At 39.9% G+C, this 23,393-nt stretch overlaps 1 protein-coding gene and 1 long non-coding RNA gene across 2 annotated transcripts in view; one reads left to right on the top strand and one right to left on the bottom strand.

Annotated features, from left to right (window-relative positions):
* Positions 1-657: 657 nt before the first annotated feature.
* LOC134333099 (uncharacterized) lies at positions 658-2,347 on the bottom strand. Its single transcript, XR_010015338.1, has 3 exons — positions 2,252-2,347; positions 1,030-1,130; positions 658-916 (listed from the first exon to the last, which is right to left on the bottom strand). It is a non-coding gene; the product is annotated as an uncharacterized LOC134333099 (long non-coding RNA).
* A 12-nt stretch (positions 2,348-2,359) lies between these two features.
* The window catches only part of wnk3 (WNK lysine deficient protein kinase 3), a 65,744-nt gene continuing 44,710 nt past the window's right edge, over positions 2,360-23,393 (top strand). Inside the window, exon 1 of the mRNA XM_063016069.1 lies at positions 2,360-2,779. The gene's annotated coding sequence lies outside the window, so the exon portion shown is untranslated. The remainder of the gene's footprint in view (positions 2,780-23,393) is intronic.

Here is a 23,393-nt window from a genome sequence, read left to right as displayed (position 1 = left end):
AGATCAATCCATTACACTAACAACACAGGGGGTTAACACATTTACCTGGAGACCTGGGGAATATGGTTCCCCACATGTATATCACTGTGTGTGTAATTATAAAACACTACAGTGATGCTGGTGATGTATTTAACTGTTGTTATTATGTAGAACAAGTTTAACCTATAGATCAATCCATTACACTAACAACACAGGGGGTTAACACATTTACCTGGAGACCTGGGGAATATGGTTCCCCACATGTATATCACTGTGTGTGTAATTATAAAACACTACAGTGATGCTGGTGATGTATTTAACTGTTGTTATTATGTAGAACAAGTTTAACCTATAGATCAGTCCATTACACTAACAACACAGGGGGGAACACATTTACCTGGAGACCTGGAAAAAATGGTTCCCCACATGTATATCACTGTGTGTGTAATTATAAAACACTACAGTGATGCTGGTGATGTATTTAACTGTTGTTATTATGTAGAACAAGTTTAACCTATAGATCAGTCCATTACACTAACAACACAGGGGGGAACACATTTACCTGAAGACCTGGAGAATATGGTTCCCCACATGTATATCACTGTGATGATTCTTTTTTTTTTTAATGCAAACTACAGGCACACACACATTTTAAGAACAAAATATCTGTATTAGAAATTAGTGTTAAACTAAATTATGCATATATTACAATTATGCAAATATATAATAAAGAAATCCACCTCAATGCAAATTAAAACTTAAATACATATTTATAGCTTAATAGAAATATATATATTTTTAAACGAAATAAAATAAAATCTGGGATGGTGCCCTGGGATTGACTAGCATCACATCCATAGTGCACTCCTGCCGTACGTCCAGTTTCCCCAGGAACAGTTCTGGATCCTCCACGGCCATGACCAGGATAAAGCAGTTACTAAACAGAAATGAATGATTAATTTACTATCTACTTTATAAATAAACTAAAAGAGCAACATAAAATAAAATACAGCAACAAGCAAACTTTTTAGAAATAACATCCCAGTTAACCTTGGTCTAATCTTCAGTACATGCCAGACAATGAAGGTCTTCCTCTACTGGTGGGTTGCCAACACATGACTGGTGGTACCATCTGTCACATCCATCACAGGCTATAATAGATAGATCACTTTATTAATCCCAGAGGGAAAGTCAAGGACATACATATATAATAGCATGGTGCAATGAAAAAGCCAATAAAATTAAGGCATTATTACTATTTCTTTGGTACCACCAGTCATGTGTTGGCAACCCACCAGTAGAGGAAGACCTTCATTGTCCGGCATGTACTGAAGATTAGACCAAGGTTAACTGGGATGTTATTTCTAAAAAGTTTGCTTGTTGCTGTATTTTATTTTATGTTGCTCTTTTAGTTTATTTATAAAGTAGATAGTAAATTAATCATTCATTTCTGTTTAGTAACTGCTTTATCCTGGTCATGGCCGTGGAGGATCCAGAACTGTTCCTGGGGAAACTGGACGTACGGCAGGAGTGCACTATGGATGTGATGCTAGTCAATCCCAGGGCACCATCCCCAAATAAATTTGCACATGTCAGATTTTATTTTATTTAGTTTAAAATATATATATTTTTATTAAGCTATAAATATGTTAGTTTTTCAAGTATTTAAGTTTTAATTTGCATTGAGGTGGATTTCTTTATTATATATTTGCATAATTGTAATATATGCATAATTTAGTTTAACACTAATTTCTAATACAAATATTTTGTTCTTAAAATGTGTGTGTGCCTGTAGTTTGCAATAAAAAAAAAAAGAATCATCACACAGTAATATACATGTGGGGAACCATATGGTCTCCAGGTAAATGTGTTCCCCCCCTGTGTTGTTAGTGTAATGGACTGATCTATAGGTTAAACTTGTTCTACATACTGTTTGTTAATTTTAAATCACATGGATGCAGTTTGTGAAGTTTAAATGAACGAGAGATCACCATGAATGAAACTATTTTTGAAAGTAAATGGTAGTGCAGCTGAGATGAGTAACCTTAAACTAGTGTGTGAATAAGAGCATGTCCTGTATTAGGATTTATTTACAAATAAATCTGACACGTTAATTCTAGTTGTTTGACAGCAAGGCTGAAGACAGCAGTGTGAAAACCTCTGACTTGCGGTGGAGCAATAAAACCTCTGACAGTAGTTCATTCAATACTTTAAAGTATGTATTTAATCACAAACTACCTAACATACAACATGAAATGTAAAAAGAACATACCGCTATAAACACATATTCCAAATAAACCGACGCTCAACGAAGCGACTGAAAAAAACGTCATGATTTTTGCACATGCGCGTTAATGGGGAAACAGGGGGAACTGAATTCTCCGTAACACCGGCCCTACCGGCTACACAGCGAGGCATGAGCAGACGGCAGCCGGTGCGCGATAACACTATAATAACTCAGCGACCCAGGTCGCTTTGTGAAACCTGTAGAACGGAAAATATAAACCTTTGCAGGGGGTTTTCTGTCGGAAACGAAAAACTGCAGCAGCTTTGGTGTGGCAATGTGTAAATGTGTCTGCGTTTGTTCGTTTCTTTGGGATTTACCATTCTCTCCTGCGCTAAACCCAGGAGCCGACCGCCTATAGCCAAGGAATACACATATTGTTGTGTAAGAATGATATTTAATAATTTTTAATGCAATTTATTGTCATTTTTCGAGCCTTCTAATTATTAAGGAATAAATGCTGAGCAGTCCGCTTTTGTTCCCACCCGATTGGACGACGAAAGATGCCTCACGCCGGTAAGTATAACAAAAACATAGACATTATCTACAAAAATGTGTTAAATGCGAATACATTTGATAAACAAACGTGTACTAATGTCAGCCTACAACCGTTCATCTTGTGTTGTGCTTATTTCCTAACAAGGTGCTGAAATATCGGTTACGTTAAAAACACATACTAGCGTACTAAGTAGTATGTCAGAATTATACAGCGCCATTGTATTCTCACGTACTGTGCAGTGTGATAGTACGCGACTGGGTAGTATAGCCTGCATCGCAAACGGTGGCAGCAATTCATTTGTTTCCGTCTTATCCTCATTTAAACCCTAATTTAGTTTAACGGGGTTATATTTTATTCGTCATTTTTGTTTAGTTCTTCCTTCAACGTTTTGTATAATTCTTCCTTTTAAAACACCCAGAACACACCGCTGTTAGGTACTTTATTAAATGCTGGTGTTGTTTTGGTAGCAGCAGCAGCAGCAGCAGCAGCAGTATTACTGTATTTGTGAACATTACTATCCATCACTGTTGTCAATGAATGTATTTTCTGTTGATTTTAGGGTTTGTTTCTTTATTTTCGACCTGGAATAATTTATTTATTTGTAAGGTGATTACTTCTGATTCAGCAGGATCCATGATCAAAATACCAAGCAAGCAGACAATGTTTTGAATGGTCAGATATGAGTGGACAGCCTGCATTTAATTGATTTATGCACATACTGAGTAACAATCAATTAAATCACATTTAATGTGGTGTATTTTATAGATCTACTGTGTATTTTATAGATCTACTGTGGCTCATGAGAGAGAAATCGATAACATGAAAAGGGACATCTATAATTAAGGGTGGTTTGTGAAGCCTTTAAATTAGGGCTGGGCGGTATGATCAAAAATTTGTATCACGGTATTTTTATATCACGGTATGTTTTATTTTTTGTATAACTGGGACTTTTTTATATGTCCGGGGCTTATTTTACTGTCATAAGTACATAGAATATAAAAAGTTTTATTCTCACCATGTATATAATGAAGGTTTTGAATATAATGAAGGTTTTGAAAATTTGAAAAGCTTAAGCTTTGCTTGGCCCCACAATATGACACAATATATGATGGAATCTGTACGTGTGAAACAGTTGCAATAAATACAATTTTTATTGTTTATTTAATCAGAATCAGAATCAGAATCAGAATACTTTATTGATCCCCGAGGGGAAATTTCAGATGTTACAGTTGCTCAGATTGTATATATGTATTAAGAATATTAAAAGGTAAGAATATATTAAAAAGTAAAGTAAAGTAAAAATGCTCTTAAAATAAAGTGGCAAAACGCTCTTAAAATACACTTAAAACGCTCTTAAAATAAAGTGGCAGATGCAGTGGTGACATATATTGCACTATTTATGATACAACTATCATATTGCACGTATTGTAAGGTCTATTACTTAAGTGAGGAGTTGTAAAGTTTGATGGCCACAGGTAGGAATGACCTCCTGTGGCGCTCCGTGGTGCTTTTGGGTGGAATGAGTCTTTGACTGAACGTGCTTCTGCGTCTTTCCAGTGTGTTGTACAGCGGGTGAGAGGTATTGTCCATAATGGACTTCAGCTTAGACAGCATCCTCCTCTCTGACACTGTCGTCAGCGAGTCCAGCTCCACACCCACCACATCACTGGCCTTACGGATCAGTTTGTTCAGTCTGTTGGCATCTGCCACCTTCAGCCTGCTGCCCCAGCATGCAACTGCATAAAGGATAGCACTCGCCACCACAGACTCATAAAAGATCTTTAGCATAGTCCTGCAGATGTTGAAAGACCTTAGCCGTCTTAAAAAGTAGAGACGACTTTGGCCCTTCCTGTAGAGGGTTTCCGTGTTTTTACTCCAGTCCAGTTTATTGTCTATGTACACTCCCAGGTATTTGTAGTCCTCAACAGTGTCCACACTGACCCCATTGATGGACACAGGGGTCACCGGTGCCTTTTTTCTTCTCATGTCCACAACCAGCTCTTTTGTCTTTGTCACATTAAGCTGTAGATGGTTCAGCTCGCACCATGTGACAAAAATAATATTAAAGTATTACCCTTAGCTCTCCCTTTAACAAATAAAACGACGTTTGCAAACTCCACTGTACAACTTGACCACATCTCCTCTTCCAGTTCGCTTATAACGTTGTTTTGCAACTGACCTGAAGTATTTTCGGCCCGTAAGACATACCTGGAATCCACTGTTTTAATTATTGCTCTGAAAGCTTCTTTCTCGACTGTCTATAGAGGAATCGTGTCCTTGCATATGTAGATTGTTACTGCATTTGTAATGTTGTTGTTTGCAACAGCCGTGGCTCGACAAACCATACAGTATATATTGTTTTAGTCTGTTTTAAACTGCCGACACGCCTCATTTTCCTGGCAGGTTCTTCCGGTGCATATTTGGTCTTCCTCTCTTCATCCTCCATCTGTTTTTGTTTATTTTTTCCACTGCACAGCGCTCCATAGCGCTTTTAGCAGCAAACAATATTGTATCATTTGCTGCCTACTGAAGCCTACAGCTGTTGTATTAACTATGCTATGGTATGGCGGTATGAGGAATCAAAGACGATATACTGAATGTACCGTCATACCTCCCAGCACTACTTCAGCATGAATTACTCAAGTAACTAGTCAGGGTCATGACTGGTGGTGACAAAGTATGTGGGAAGTTGAATACTTTTGGTAAGATATGGAATGCTGTGTATGTAAATGGGGTCTGAATATTTTTGTTGAGATATGTAATTGTGTATGTTAGTATGTTTGCGTAGGGGCTGAATAGTTTTGCTCATGGATGTAATTGTGTGTGTGTGCATATGTGGGTTGAATTTCCCTCTCTCTATTACCAGTTGCAGCTTTTAGTAGTAGTGGGATTCCCAAGCTTTCTCAAGCCAGCTGGGAAAAATTATTTGGTCCTGGGTCTGTTCAGTGGTCTCCATTCTGTGAGACATGCCTGAAAGTGTGGGTCAAGTATAGATCTTGTGGCTTATTTCAAAACCTTTATCCCTAAACACAAGACCTTCCATCTTCAAAAAAACATCATAGATATTACATTAAGAACAAAGTTATGTTAGAAGGACCATACTGTAGGATCTGCATACACGTGTAGGTTTTTATTTTAATATCTGAATAATATCTGAGAAAAAAGCTGAAACAATTAACACTATAATATATTATTTATTTATTTTCATCAACTGCTTTATGATAAGTCAGGGTCACAATGGGTCTTGTTGTACCCCCCCCCCGAGACACAGCCAATTATCTCTTGTGTAAACACCTGGTTGATAGCTCTGCTGAAATTCAAACCCGGTTCATGGTGGTGGTGAGCTAGGGTGACAGACCGCTGCGCCCTCCAATGCCTGTATATAAATTTGTTCTTAATTTAAAGGTTTGATGTCTGCAGGCCAGTACTCCAGCAAACCAAACCCACACCATGCTGCCATCTTCACTTACGTTTTAAATGAAGTTTTATTATTGATTTAAAGTGTCTATTTTGTGCACACTGTGTGTTTTTGGTTTGGTTCCGCACACCTACAGAACATTGTCCCAGAATTGTTTTTAAACCAGCCGTTCTTTTGTAAACATGTTTTTATCAGTATATTTATCTGTGTTTACCTTTGATTAACATTTCACATTGATTTTCTTACAATGAACACATACCGAGACTACTTACAGAGATTTTTGCAAACATTGGAACTCTTAGGTTGTTTTTCTACCTGCGTCAGCATGGCATGTTGTTTTCTTGGTGTTATATGAGCAGGACACCCGCTAAGAGGGGGAACAGTAGTGATACCTGTTTTCTTTTATTTGTAGATGTTGTTTGGCCATAACATTAAAACCACCTCCGTGTTTCTACACTTACTGTCCATTTTTATCAGCTCCACTTACCAGCTTATCAGCAAACACTTTGTAGTTCTACAATTACTGACTGTAGTCCATCTGTTTCTCTGCATGCTTTCTTAGCCTGCTTTCACCCTGTTCTTCAATGGTCAGGACCCCCACAGGACCACCACAAAGCAGGTGTTATTTAGGAGGTGGGTCATTCTCAGCACTGCAGTGACACTGACATGGTGGTGGTGTGTACGTGTGTGTTGTGCTGGTATGAGTGGATAAGACACAGCAGCGCTGCTGGAGTTTTTAAACACCTCACTGTCACTGCTGGACTGAGAATAGTCCACCAACCAAAAATATATCCAGCCAACAGTGCCCCGTGGGCAGCGTCCTGTGACCACTGATGAAGGTCTAGAAGATGACTTTAACTCAAACAGCAGCAATAGATGAGCGATCGTCTCTGACTTTACATCTACAAGGTGGACCAACTAGGTAGGAGTGTCTAAAAGAGTGGACAGTGAGTGGACACGGTATTTATAAACTTCAGCAGCGCTGCTACATCTGATTCACTCATACAAGCACAACACACACTAACACACCACCACCATGTCATTGTCACTACAGTGCTGAGAGTGATCCATCACCTAAATAATACCTGCTCTGTGGTGGTCCTGTGGGGGTCCTGATTATTGAAGAACAGGGTGAAAGCAGGCTAGTGAGTGTAGAAACAAGGAGGTGGTTTTAATGTTATGACTGATCAGTGTATACTGCATTTTACTTAAAAACATGAAGTGGCTTCTTGGTACATAATGTTATAATCCACCTAAAGCTCATTTAACAACAGCAACAAAAGTAAGTGTTTTGTGTGTTTTTCGTCATCCAGATTAATGGTGCATAAGCAGCTACAATAATGTCACGTTTACTATAATTATAGACTAGAAATATGGCTTTAGAATTAGACTTCATGATTTAGTCCAAAAGCTGCATCTGTTTTGGACTTTACAGATGAACCAGGACATTTTAGAACCAGTGTTGAATTTCTGGGTAAACTGGCATGGCAATTCACATGAATTAGACATAGTATAATTACCTCGAGGGCTCAAGTGTCAACTGAAGCAGATACATCATAAGGAAACAAGAATATGGCACCAACTCAACTATAAAAGTCCCAGCTTGTTTTCAGCCCTAAGTTTGGTTTGTTTGGTTGTGTAGTTTTTGAGTCGGGTGTGGTCTGTAGTACTCTTGTCCTCTTCAGGACCGGGGTCTGGGATTTGCTATAAATAAGCTCGGTATGGACAGCACTGTGTATGAAAAAAAACATGTGATTGGCTAAATATATCTTGTTTCCTTCTGAAACAAACTGCTGTGATAAGCAGAATTTATTTTTAGTGTTTGATAAAAACAGGATGACTTCTGATACATTTGAGCAAAAAAGGAAATAAAACAAATAACTAGAAGTATCTACAACTCCATCTAAAAACTCATGAAAATATCTAAGCACAAAGTGAAAAAGCATTAGGTAAATACACAGTGCATCAGTTAAATTAACAATAATAACAATCGTATTGACACTCTGGTGGCTGTGTCTGAGTGGGCCTCGGTGGATGGCCGAGGCCCTGTGATGGATTGGCGCCCTGTCCAGGGTGTTCCTGTTTGTGCTCAGTGTTTCCTGCTAAAACCAGACCAGTCATGACAATGACTAGGATAAAGCAGTTGATGAAAATGAAATTAAATAAAAATTAACAATAATATAAAGGTTTACTTCCAGGTTCTATTTTGCAAGAATTTTCCTCACACAGCCAGGAAAAGCCAGGTAATACACCGATCAACCAAAACATTAAAACCACCTTCTTGTTTCTACACTCACTGTCCATTTTATCAGCTCCACTTACCATATAGAAACATTTTGTAGTTCTACAATTACTGACTGTAGTCCGTCTGTTTCTCTGCATGCTTTGTTACCCCCCTTTCATGCTGTTCTTCAATGGTCAGGACTCTCCCAGGACCACTACAGAGTAGGTATTATTTGGGTGGTGGATCATTCTCAGCACTGCAGTGACACTGACATGGTGGTGGTGTGTAAGTGTGTGTTGTGCTGGTATGAGTTGATAAGACACAGCCGCACTTCCGGAGTTCTTCAACACCTCACTGTCACTGCTGAACTGAGAATAGTCCACCAACCAAAAATATCCAGCCAACAGCACCCCGTGGGAAGCGTTCTGCGACCACTGATGAAGGTCTAGAAGATGACCAACTCAAACAGCAGCAATAGATGAGCGATCATCTCTGACTTTACATCTACAAGGTGGACCAACTAGGTAGGAGTGTGTAATAGAGTGGACAGTGAGTGGACACGGTATTTAAAAACTCCAGCAGCACTGCTGTGTCTGATCCACTCATACCAGCACAACACACACTAACACACCACCATGTCAGTGTCACTGCAGTGCTGAGAATGATCCACCACCTAAATAATACCTGCTCTGTGGTGGTCTTGAGGGAGTTCTGACCATTAAAGAACAGGGTGAAAGCAGGCTAAAAAGTATGTAGAGAAACAGATGGACTACAGTCAGTAATTGTAGAATTACAAAGTGCTTTTATATGGTAAGTGGAGCTGATAAAATGGACAGTGAGTGTAGAAACAAGGAGGTGGTTTTAATGTTATGGCTGATCAGTATGTATTGTCCATTTAAACTGACGTATTAAAGGTTTTAGATGGAAGAGTTTGCTGCTGAGAATGCTGCCGTGTTTTAAGCCATATTTAAGCAGGGTCCAAATACACAGCAATGCTATCGACCAGTCGGGCATCTAAATACAGACGGCAGGTGTGTCTGAGGTGGAAGTTGGCCAAGGCCCCACAGTCTATCAGGACATAAAAATGAAAATAAAAAAAGGTACAACTCTAGTTAGAAGTTGGTAGAATTCAGACATTAATTGTTTTAAATGTTTTACTATTGTTTATGGATTCCAAGGTCAGTTTTTGTTTAATTCTCCATTGTTGTAATTCCCTGTCATCATCATCTTTTCTTTCATCATTTTCTCACTTTAACTTCTTACTGCTTAAGTTTAGACTGTTATAGTTGAGGCTGAAATCTAGCAGTCACTGCTTTTATTCATTTACATACATACCCCGCTGCCTATTTTGTCAGAGGAAAAATCCCCCACATCTCCTTTTTGTGAGTACCTACCCCCTCACCTCCTCTTGTTCTCATTCACACACACACACACACACACACACACACATTTTTCCTCCTGCTTCCCCCAACCAGCCAGTTGTCTGTGTCTGGACCATGCTGTCCCCTCTCTCCACCCACAGTCTCTTCCTGTCCATCCTTTTTATATGCACGTTTTATATACCCCTTTTACTCCTCTTACACCCCCTCATCCCCTCCCGGGCTCCCTCATTGTGTGTCTCAGTAAAGCAGTGGAGCCCGCTCAGGCCTGGGGATTAATGTGTATATACCAATGAACTGAGGGATGAAAAAAGTGGGAGGGAGGGCTCATCCATGTGCAGTGCTTGTTGTTTTTGGGGGGTTTAGAACTCTGTGGGGGCAGCAGACACTGAATGTGTGAGACAGATGATGTGACACACACTGAACACTTTCCTGAGCCTGGGAAAGTCCATATAAGAGAAAGGACATGAACCAGCCAAGAAGATGAACCGGCTCTACAGAGATAACTCGTCTGTTTTTAAAGCAAATTTGGAACTGTCAGCTTCATAATCATGATGTGCAGGTCTGAGTTACTGGTTAGAACAAATGCTAAATACATTGCAGACACATCGTACATTTAATTGCTTTTTGTTTTTGCCGATGGGTTAGGCAGGACTGTAAATGTCACAGTAATCATGTCCTGCTCCATTAAGTCATGCATGTATTCACAAACAGGTGTGCTTCAGGTGATATTTGCAAATAACTGCAAAGATAGATGAACAATTTTAAGATGATATAAATATAATTACATTTAAAATTATAGTAAAGAATATTTTTAATTAATATATTTATTTAAATTTTATATATATATATATATATATATATATATATATATATATATATATATATATATATATATATATATATATATATATATATACAGTGTATCACAAAAGTGAGTACACCCCTCACATTTCTGCAAATATTTCATTATATCTTTTCATGGGACAACACTATAGACATGAAACTTGGATATAACTTAGAGTAGTCAGTGTACAGCTTGTATAGCAGTGTAGATTTATTGTCTTCTGAAAATAACTCAACACACAGCCATTAATGTCTAAATAGCTGGCAACATAAGTGAGTACACCCCACAGTGAACATGTCCAAATTGTGCCCAAATGTGTCGTTGTCCCTCCCTGGTGTCATGTGTCAAGGTCCCAGGTGTAAATGGGGAGCAGGGCTGTTAAATTTGGTGTTTTGGGTACAATTCTCTCATACTGGCCACTGGATATTCAACATGGCACCTCATGGCAAAGAACTCTCTGAGGATGTGAGAAATAGAATTGTTGCTCTCCACAAAGATGGCCTGGGCTATAAGAAGATTGCTAACACCCTGAAACTGAGCTACAGCATGGTGGCCAAGGTCATACAGCGGTTTTCCAGGACAGGTTCCACTCGGAACAGGCTTCGCCAGGGTCGACCAAAGAAGTTGAGTCCACGTGTTCGGCGTCATATCCAGAGGTTGGCTTTAAAAAATAGACACATGAGGGCTGCCAGCATTGCTGCAGAGGTTGAAGACGTGGGAGGTCAGCCTGTCAGTGCTCAGACCATACGCCGCACACTGCATCAACTCGGTCTGCATGGTCGTCATCCCAGAAGGAAGCTGACGCACAAGAAAGCCCGCAAACAGTTTGCTGAAGACAAGCAGTCCAAGAACATGGATTACTGGAATGCCCTGTGGTCTGACGAGACCAAGATAAACTTGTTTGGCTCAGATGGTGTCCAGCATGTGTGGCGGCGCCCTGGTGAGAAGTACCAAGACAACTGTATCTTGCCTACAGTCAAGCATGGTGGTGGTAGCATCATGGTCTTGGGCTGCATGAGTGTTGCTGGCACTGGGGAGCTGCAGTTCATTGAGGGAAACATGAATTCCAACATGTACTGTGACATTCTGAAACAGAGCATAATCCCCTCCCTTCGAAAACTGGGCCTCATGGCAGTTTTCCAACACGATAACGACCCCAAACACAACCTCCAAGATGACAACTGCCTTGCTGAGGAAGCTGAAGGTAAAGGTGATGGACTAAACCCAATTGAGCACCTGTGGCGCATCCTCAAGTGGAAGGTGGAGGAGTTCAAGGTGTCTAACATCCACCAGCTCCGTGATGTCATCATGGAGGAGTGGGAGAGGTTTCCAGTAGCAACCTGTGCAGCTCTGGTGAATTCCATGCCCAGGAGGGTTAAGGCAGTGCTGGATAATAATGGTGGTCACACAAAATATTGACACTTTGGGCACAATTTGGACATGTTCACTGTGGGGTGTACTCACTTATGTTGCCAGCCATTTAGACATTAATGGCTGTGTGTTGAGTTATTTTCAGAAGACAGTAAATCTACACTGCTATACAAGTTGTACACTGACTACTCTAAGTTATATCCAAGTTTCATGTCTATAGTGTTGTCCCATGAAAAGATATAATGAAATATTTGCAGAAATGTGAGGGGTGTACTCACTTTTGTGATACACTGTATATATATATATATATGTGTTTCTTTTTTTCCGAATTTTCCCCCCAATTTTTTCCCAATCTAGTCGTATCCAATTACCCTAACTGCGTTACACTTCACCTCTACCGATACAACCCTCCACTGTTGATTAAGGTGCTTCGCAACTGACAAACTAACTTGTGTAGTACCGACTGGCTCTTTTCACCTGCACGAGGTGAGTTCATATGCGTATCAGCCTTGTGCACAGAGAGCCACACCCTGATCAGCATTATTCGCCAACTTTGCGCAGGCAGCATCAATCACACAGCATCAGAGGTCGCAATTGAACCAGTCATGAGGAACCCTGGTCCGGCTCATCCCACAACCGTTGTTCATGTTGCCGCCCAGCCCAGCCGGATGGCAGAGCTGAGATTCGATACTATGTATTCGAAATCCCGGCTCTGATGTGCTAGCGTGTTTAACCGCTGCGCCACCTGAGCGTCTTAAATAATATATTTAAAATAATAATAAATAATATTTAAATTTGCAGCGACTGCATTCAAAGCAACATATAATTATGACTGACAGTTTGAGCAATTGAGGGTTGAGGGCCCAGCAGTGGCAACTTGGCAGTGGTGGGGCGAAAACTGGCAACCTTCTGATTACTAGTCCAGTACCTTAACCACTAAGCTACCACTGATCAATATTCATCCAGTACATTCTATATGTACATTAATACATATACATACATGTACTATATGGACAAAAGTATTAGAATGCACCTCTTACTTCATTCAAGTGTTTCATCCAGTCCCACTGCCACAGGTGTACAATAAATTCAAGAACCTATTCATCCAGTGAAGGAATGGGCTGTTCTAAAGAGCTCAGTGAATTGGTGTTTGGTGGTGTAATAAGATGCTTCTGTTGGACCATTCATGTCCATTTATGAACTTTATTCCCTTCTAGATATTCCACTGTGAGTGGTATTACTGACAGTTGGAAGCATTTAGGAACCACAGCAACTCAGCCACACAGTGGCCAACCACGTAAAGTTACAGTGCTGAGACACATAGTGCATAAAAGTCACCATTGCTCTGCTGACTCAATAACTGAGTTCCAAACATACTCTGGCATTAACATCAGTGCAGAAACAGTGCACTCTGAGCCTCATGGTATGGTTTTCCATGGCCGAGCATCACCAAGCACAGTGGCAAGCATCGGATGGAGTGGTGTAAGGCATGGTGCTACTGCACTCTGGAGCAGTGTAAATGTGCTCTGTGGAGTACCAAGTTGAGATTCTTAATCTGGCAGTCTTGACTGACTAGTCTGGGTTTGGCGAACGCCCAGTGAACCTTACCTGCCTGACTGCATTTTGCCAACTGTAAAGTTTGGTAGGGGAGGGATAATGCTGTTGGGTTGTTTTCCATGGGTTTGGCCTAGGCTCCTTGGTTCCAGTGAAGGGAGATCTTAATGCTTCAGCATACCAAGACACTTTGTGCAATTATATGCTACCAACTTTGTGGGAACAACTTGACTGTGCCCCAGTGCACAAAGCAGTGTCCATACAGGCATGGTTGGGTGAGTTTAGTGTGGAAGAACTTGCCTGGCCTGCACAGAACCATGACCTCAACCCCATCTTTGGGATAAACTAGAATGGTCATTATGAGCCAGGCTTTTTTGTCCAAAATCAGTGTCTGATCTCACAAATGCTACCCCAGATGAATGGGCAAAAATTCTGACACACTTTAAAAAGCTTCAGAAAACCTTTACAGAATAGTGGAAGCTGTTATATCTGCAAAGGGGGGAACAACTTATTATTAATGCCTATGGCTTTACACTAGGATGTGTAATGTGTAGGTGTCCTATTAAATTTGTCCATATAGTGTGTATATATAGTCACTCACTCACTCACTCACTTTTTCAACCACTTATCCAATTAGGGTCGTGGCTTTTTAATGGGCGAAGGCACACAGTAACACCCTAGACGGGGCGCCAGTCCATCACAGGGCAGACACACATACACACACCCATTCACTTACAGGGCAATTCAGTGTTTCCAATTAACTTGACTGCATGTTTTTGGACTGTGGGAGGAAACCGAAGCTCCTGGAGGAAACCCACGCAGACACGGGGAGAACATGCAAACTCCACACAGAAAGGACCCGGACCACCCCACCTGGGAATCGAACCCAGGACCTTCTTGCTGTGAGGCGACAGTGCTACCCACCATGCCACAGTGCCGCCCTTGTATATATAGTGCTAACTTTAAACCTGTGCTGTCTGAAACCACTGAAAATCAATACAAAATTCCCTCATATTTGTTGGCTGTTATACGTCAGTGCATCGAATGGGTTCCACCTATGTCTGCCCATATCATTATGGTTCCTCCAGTGTATTTAAAGGCTAGCATCAGACACAGTGTTGAAGGCATCACTGGGTTTTTTCCAAACTTAGATTAATCCAGATGTGGGTAATATGGTCAAGTTTGACTCAGCAGACTATATTTAGGACTATATAGACTATATAGGTTTTGTGGTCCTTACATCAAATGATTTGATCTTTTACAAGATCATTGGTTGTTCCCAAATGGCAACCCTGGTATTAATTTTAGTTGTGTGAAATCTTGGTGTGTACTTTGGGGGCATTTGGCAACTATCCAGTAAAGCGTTTGCCAACCTGTGGCCAGCATTTCTCTTTGCGGATGCTGTTTGCATCACCTTAAAGTCTTATACTGAATAATCTCAAAGTTTTTGTGACTTATTATTAATGATTTATTTCTGCATTGACACGTAGTAGGCCTTTTGCCACTAGGGCTGGATAGTAAAGGACCAGGCGCTACAGTCGAGTCTATCTGAATGTGCTTGATGTTCTGTGATAGTGCTGTCCACTGGTTTTCATGGAAACTCCTTGCCCTGAGGACATAGGCAAATAAGCTCGTGTTAAAACGCAAACTTCCTTCTCTTCATCACGTGTGCTGTGTTTTTTCCCACCTGACCTTTCAGACACAATCGCCTGTGCACACTTCTTCTAGCCTCTTAATTTTATCCCCAAATATCTAACAGAATTCCTAGACAGATTAGCTAAAATAGGTTTCTTACAGCAGGAATTATATAAAACATCTGTGTGGAGATGAATGACCACAACATTAGGATAAGTGGTGATTCTGAATGCTATAACTGTAACCTACTTACATTAGCACAATAATGCAGAGAGGCATTTACTGGCATAATTAGGTTAGGAATGCAGTAATATAATCTTTTGCAATTGATAATAAGTTGTTTGGGTGGCACACCAGCGCTGACATCCTGGTTTGAAACTTGGGGGGCTTGCTGGGTGCCTACACAGACTTGATTGGCTGAGGGGTAAGGAAAGAAAAGAGTGGGAAAGGGGGGTTGGCCAAACCAGTAGATTCATGAAAATGAAATAATTAAAATAAAAATGATTACAATTGATATTTGCCCTAGGTACTAAAATACAATACTTCTTACCTAAGGAATGCATTTTTATTCACCCAAATAATGCTTGTATTTATCTGAGGCCATTGGTCAAGTTAACAATATCTACATTGTAGTAAGGCAGCTACAGTATTAACAAAATCCTCTAAAGCCAGCTGGACTTTAGCCTGGTAATTAAGTTATCCAGTGCATGTACTGTATTCTCCATTCTGGGATCTACTGTATAGTGAATATATACTAGGGCTGGGCGATATGGATCAAAAATAATATCTCAATATTTTTTCGCTGAACGGCGATATACGATATATATCTCGATATTTTTTTTATCCCGTAAGGTAATAACAAAAAGACACTTCTGAGACAAAGCTACATGTTCCAAATTTTTTACAGGCACTTTTATTAAAATTCATGCTGGGGAAGCTTCACACAAGAACTATTTTTACTTTAAAAAAAAAAGAGCTATTCTAAGAAAAAGAAAGTTGTTTCTAGTAAATACATCTCCTGTCGTGTAATGTAAACATTTTTTCAAAAATCCACCCAAATGTTTTCACAAAAATCCACCCAAACGTTTTCACAAAAATCCACCCAAACGTTTTCTCAACAGTTGAGGGAATTTTTGGCTAGATTGTTGGGAATGGTTGGGTGAATTGTTAAGGGAACGTTTGGGTGAATTGTTGAGGGAACATTTGGGTGGATTGTTAAGGGAATGGTTGGGTGATTTGTTGAAACCAAACGTTCCCTCAACGTTCCCCCCCTCACGTTCCCCCCTCACTTTCCTTCAACGTTCCCCCCAAACGTTCCCCCCAAACATTCCCCCCAAACGTTCCCCCGAACGTTCCCTCAACGTTCCTTCACGAATGTTCTCCCAACGTTCCTTCACGAACGTTCTCCCAACGTTTCCACACGAATGTTCCCCCAACGTTCCTTTACAAACATTCCCCCAACGTTTCCACACGAACGTTCCCCCAACATTCCCCCCCGAACGTTCCCCGAACGTTCCCCCACGAACGTTCCCTCAACGTTCCCCCCGAACGTTCCTCCAACGTTCCCCCCGAACGTTCCCCCGACGTTCCCCCACGAACGTTCCCCCAACGTTTCCACACGAACGTTCCCCTCAGCGTTCCCCCTCAACATTTCCTCAACGTTCATTCACGAATGTTCCCCCAACGTTCCCCCCGAACGTTCCCCCAATGTTCCCTCACGAATGTTCCCCCCCAAACGTTCCCTCAATGTTCCTTCACGAAAGTTCCCTCAACGTTCCCCCACGAACGTTCCCCCACGAATGTTCCCCCAACGTTCCTTCACAAACGTTCCCCCAACGTTCCCCCCACGAATGTTCCCCCAATGTTCCCCCCAAACGTTCCCCGAACGTTCCCCCACGAACGTTCCCCCACGAACGTTCCCCCACGAACGTTCCCTCAATATTCCTTCACGAACGTTCCTTCAATTGCTGTTTGCTCCTTGTTTACTGCAAAGTTAGTTCATGCAATTTTATTAATTTTTGGTTGTTTATTGGCCAAGAACAAGAAATACTATAATAGAAGATAAAATAAATAAATGAGTCTCGGACGTCGGGCGATCATCCAGTATAAACTAACACGACAACATCCAGTACAGAAATCACTCCCCATAATGTTTTTTACAGATATAGCAAATATCTATACATGCACATCACATATACAAACACAAGAGTCAGAACAACAGGAGACGCACCGTTACGTTATTATTACTGTTTGTAACACTTGTGCTTGATTTACACTGTTTAAATATGAAGTAAATGCATGTCAGCGCGTGCATGCGCTTGCATGTATTTCCGTTTTCCAATATTGGTTTTTGAAACGAATAACGACTCGTTTTCTTGTTTTTCAACTTTGGGATTTGAAGTGAAAAACGAATGACCAAAGGTACACGAAGCTGGAACCTTTTGTCTGGACTTGTTTTTGGCATTCTCTACAGAATACATTATTCTGCTGTTCATCTGACACTTTGAATCCGAACCATCTCCAAATAATTGAGCCATTATTATTCTTTTTACTAAGCAGCTCCTCCACCGTCTCCATGCTGTCATGGGAGTTTTACTTACAGAAATGTGTTCTGAGGGCAGAAAGAAGGCGGTGGGGAGGGGCGAGTTGTGTTCAGTGAGGGAGAGGGGCGGGGCAGGTGAACATGTGCAGAGACAAACTGGGAGAAGAGAAAGACGAACTGTCGGATCTAATTGGAACGCAACATCTATATCGATATACGCGATATTGTCTTATCTTATATCGCGTATGAAAATATATCGATATTTTATAAAATCTTGATATATCACCCAGCCCTAATATATACAACCATACATGTGCTGTAACTTGTGCTATAAAGGAGGTCCTGGGTTCGATTCCCAGGTGGGTTTTCTCCCACAGTCCAAAGACATGCAAGTGAGATGAATTGGAGACACTAAATTGTCCAAGACTGTGTTCGATGTAACCTTGTGAACTGATAAATCTTGTGTAATGAGTAACTGTACTAGTGTAAAAACATGACCTTAAAATCCTAATAAACAAACAAACAAAACTTGTGCTATACTGCATTCCAAATAATACCCAGGACACAAAATAGTGTGTAAAATTAGTAATATCAGCAACAGTATGGCTTTAATGCTGACACAGTACTTAGTACACAGCCTGAGTCAAGCAGCTTGAAGCAGGAGGACATTATGTGCTATTTTCCACCATAAAACCCAAATAATATTATGAACAGACCTGGGAGCAAAATGTTCGAAGCTTAATTTCACTTAACCAAACAGCAAGAAAAAACATCCAATAGTGTGTTTTTATTATCAAGGTCATTCAAATAAATTGCAAGCTCATGAACATTAAAAAGCAGGTCGGGGCGGCACGGTGGCTCAGTGGGTAGCACTGTCGCCTCACAGCAAGAAGGTCCTGGGCTCGATCCCAAGGTGGGGCGGTCCAGAACCTGTCTGTGTGGATTTTGGTTTCCTCCGGGAGCTCCGGTTTCCTCCCACAGTCCAAAGACATGTGTTTGCCATTATACTTGTGAACTTATGAATATTGTGTAATGAGTAACTACCATTTCTGTCATGAATGTAACCAAAGTGTACAGCAATCCCTGTCGTATTTTTGTAGTCACATGTACATGCATACATACTATATGGTTCTCTTGGGGTGGCATGGTGGCTTGGTGGGTAGCACTGTTGCCTCACAGCGGGTCTTTTCTCTGCTCTCCCTGTTTCTGTGTTTCCTTCCACTCTCCAAAGACATGCATGTGAGGTGAACTGGTAACACATGAAGTTAAAATTCTAATAAATAAAGAAATAAAATATAGTTCATTTTTATTATTGTAATATATTCCTTTTAAAACACATTCTATTTTTAATGTCATGTGCATATAATATGTTGAAACACTAATTTCTTTTTTGGAATGAATAATTAAGTGTTATCTTAAGCAGTTACTTCTGCATGGTTCATGTCAATTGTAAAAGCATTATAAAGCATTATTTTCTAAAACAGCAATCAGTTTTAGTTTAAATCCTTCTAGCACCAATCAGAGACAAAACCTCTCTGAAGTTTTCACTGTCTAGTGACAGCTTTTTAGTGACAGTGACAAATGTCATCAGATTAAACTGGAACTTAAATAGAACCTAAATAATAATGTGAACCAACAGAACTGCATGTTTGCTGAGAAATGCAGACTTTCCTGATCGCTTGCTTGAGTTAGCATGACAGGTGTGTACAAGAATACCTGCAGTACTGAATCATGTTGTGTGCTGTTTATAACTGCCCTCTATTTAAACATTTTACAGGTATGTAGAGCAGTGCTGATGTAAGTGAGTTTAGTACTGGAATAGATGTATGCAAGATTGTTGGAGTTAAAACTGACGTGGCATTAAACACAGACCACAATCCATGAATCCATTAACTAATCAATAAGGACGTGAATAAAGTTGAGTCACTTGAACAATCGAAAGTTAATACCAGAACCGGCCACATCTGTGTTCAGACTGCTGCTGTAACATGGATTTAATTGCTTGTTGTACGTAATATACGAGTTCTGCAGGCCTAACTGCTTTTTTTCTTGCCTGATATCACTTCCAGCCATCACCACTGTCTGATAATATGTGGTTTTTATGTTAATTTACCATCAGAGTTGTTTAATGCAATATAAAATGCACAATAAAACTGTGAAATGGTGTTTGGTGAATGGTGAATAACTGCTTTAAAAACATAATTGTCAGCCTTGACAATTATTATCATGATTTTTTGGGGGGTTTTTTCACTTCAAAAATGTAGAAATGGTTTGTTTGTTTGTTTATAAGGATTTTACCATCATGTTTTACACTTTGGTTACATGACAGAAATGGTAGTTACTCATAACTCAGGGTTTATCAGTTTACAAGTTTAATGTTAAACACAGTCATAGACAATTTAGCATCTACAATTCAAATCACTTGCATGTCTTTGGACTGTGGGAGGAAACCACGCTGTCACGGGGAGAACATGCAAACTTCACACAGAAAGGACCCGGACCGCTCCACCTGGGGATCAAACCCAGGACCTTCTTGTTGTGAGGCGACAGTGCTACCCACTGAGCCACCGTGCCGCCCTAAACACACCCTGGTAAACTGCGGTATTAGTCCTGCATATGGAAAAAATAACAAACTCTTAAATGACAAGTGAACATAACTAAATATTACCACATATTTTTAGTGTAAAAGGGCTCCAGCTATTCTTATATTGTCTATAAAAGTGTATAATTTAATCAAGGCTTTGTGTTTTAGGATGACAATGATAAACATGCAAACTATTATACAGATGTCCTTCGACGACTTCTAGGTACATTTTCTTCCATTTGGTGTACAGTGCAGACAGAGCTACAGACAGCTTGTTTTCTGTAAATGCTTTCAAATAAGGGCTTTTTTGATAAGTAAATTGATATAGGGTGGAAGAAATATGTGTGTGTGTGTGTGTGTGTGTGTGTGTAAAATATGACAAAATACTTTGCCTGTGGATATAAAAACCATGCCATAACATGCTTAACATTCTATTTTAGGAAATCAAGCTTAAAGGCACAGTCCTGCAGTGTTATACTGTAAAGTTTAGTGGACACTAGGCCCTAGTTTGAGACGAGGTATGAGCATCGGTTACTATTATTAGCCCATGTATTTGATGAGCAATCATCTGAGGTTGCCCATGGGTCAGCATAGATGCTGTCAATGTGGAGAACAGAGGCGTGACTGTCTCGGTTGGACAGTAACAGTGGCACTCTGCAGATGAAGATTTTTTGTTTAGAAGAGAATATGTGGACTGGACATGAGGTGAAGAGGCACCAAGGTTGGAGAGGTTGTAGCAGGAGGATACGTTATGCCTTATAACTTAAAGGGAAGTTTTTGTGGTAATGGTTTGGCAACGTGTCTGGGGTGTTACTGCACTGCACCCAGTCATTCTAGGGAAACCAGACCCACCGCTACCCTTACCAGCATAAAGTAGTGGTAAAACATGAACATGAACTGTAATGAAAGATTTGTTGTGATTTTAGGAATTAAGTAAAAATAGGATATTATTATTACTGGCTTGGTAAGGTTAGTATTTGATGAACATAAATGCAATAATAACGATGTTACTTGGTTGCCTTTAAACTACTATTACAATTATGACATGCGATACATTCACTGGCCCAGTAAATCCCACTAACTTTTTCTGAGTGGGCAAGTAGAGGATGGCTTCCAGTTGTATTAGTCTGAGATAAAACAAGCACAGTTCAAGTATCACAACACAAAATGGGTGCAGAAAAGAAACTCAAAGACCCAAACATTACAGAATGTCCCATTATAATGTATTAATCTAAGTCCCTATTAAAACCAACAATACGCTTCTGTCTCAGGTTGAAACTCAAATTATCTGTATTTATTATTAATTCACAAATATGGATCTTATTTTGTGATCACCTTCAAGATGAATTTGGCTGACATTGACATGATACCATTTGACACACAAGAAAAAATATGTGATTAGATCAGCCATCAGAATTGTTTCAGCATTCCACTGCTGCAGAATAAGAAAGGTAGACAGGTCAGGGTTAGCCTGATGGATGGTACATAGCACAAATGCACAAAGGTCTTGTTGTGTTTAAATGAGGTCCAAAAAACTTAAGAGATCAACATAAATCTGAGTAAGAAAACAGATTCTCTGTATGTGAATGAGAAGTGACACTGAATTACAGCAGATGATCATACTGCATGTCCTCCACCAGTGATTCTATCTGATCTATAACTTAGATAGAGATAGATAGATAGATACTTTATTGATCCCGAAGGAAATTGAGGAACTTCTATTCCAGGTCACTTTTACAATCCTTTGTTTATGAAATATTAATATGTTAAAGGCCCTTATGGCATCATTTATTTTAAATGGTCAATGATCATACATTATCTACCTTTGTATCAACTAATGGACCTGACCTGCACTACCTGAAGTTTAATAATACATTTTAGATATGCATATATAACGTTCTGTTATAAAGACTCACATTGACTTAGCCATGAATAATGTTTGGTAACAAATGAAAGCTTCCCGTCTCTGTATTTTGAGTTTTTTGAAGCAGAGTACAACCTACTCTTGAAAACTGGAAAATCTCTGTACAGTGCACCCTATGCCTTTACACCATCAGTCACGGCTCATAGGACTTTAAAAGTGAAAGCTCATGATTAGTGCTGCTAAGTAGCTTATACTTTACATGCCGCACACTGTGAAGAGTTCTTGTTGGAATAGCTGCAGTGTTGTAACATTTGAACACAATAAGCATTTAACCTACACTATGTAGCAAAAAGTATTTGGACCCTGATAATGAGATTGTTGGACATTCCATTCCAAAAACAAATAGTATTAAAATAGAGTGACCTTCATGTGATCGGTTCAGCTATTACAACAGCCACTCACAAGGCTTCTCACAAGACTTTTTTATGGCTGGGCATTGATGTTGGTCAAAAAAACCTTAGTTGATGTTCCAGTTCATTCCAAAGCTGTTCAGTGGTACTGAGGTCAGGGCTCTGTGTAGGCCACTGGATTTTCTTTAAACCAAGCTTTACTTAATGTCTTGATAGAGCTGGGCTGTGTCCGAAATCGCATTCTTAAACAGTATGTACAAATTGGAGACAGTGCGCACTGCTCGGCCGATAAAGCAGTAAGCTCTTTCAGTACACAAGTGTGCAGTATGCACGCAACCTCGTACGTACTATGTCCACCATCTTACCAACGTCACATGATGAATGACATCATATCGCCACAGTTATAACAATTGTAAAATCAGACAAAATTAATTCTGTCATCCTATACAAAGCTACTCATAACATTATTCAGGGTTGTACATAATCATAACATTTTTAATGTTTGTCTTACTCCACTTTCCACCATCTTTCTTCTTCACTATGAACGGCTTTGTGCCTTGTTTGAACTATGGGAATAATGTCCCAATTTGCCTAAATCAAGGATAGAACATGACCATTCTCATTTGATTAAAAAAAGAAAATTCTAATGTATTAGAAATTTTAAAACAAAAGGTTTTGCCTTAGGGAGGTAAAAGCACTTTAATGATTCTTTTTATTTTGTTTTATTTTTAAAAACCAGAAGTACTTGGTAAGTCACTGGTTTCATTTGTGAAAGTCACAAAGATTCATCTGACACACAAGAA

The sequence above is a fragment of the Trichomycterus rosablanca genome, chromosome 19, assembly GCF_030014385.1.
Source record: "Trichomycterus rosablanca isolate fTriRos1 chromosome 19, fTriRos1.hap1, whole genome shotgun sequence".
In the NCBI taxonomy this organism is placed as follows: Eukaryota; Metazoa; Chordata; class Actinopteri; order Siluriformes; family Trichomycteridae; genus Trichomycterus; species Trichomycterus rosablanca.
This window is presented reverse-complemented; position numbering and strand designations above follow the sequence as displayed.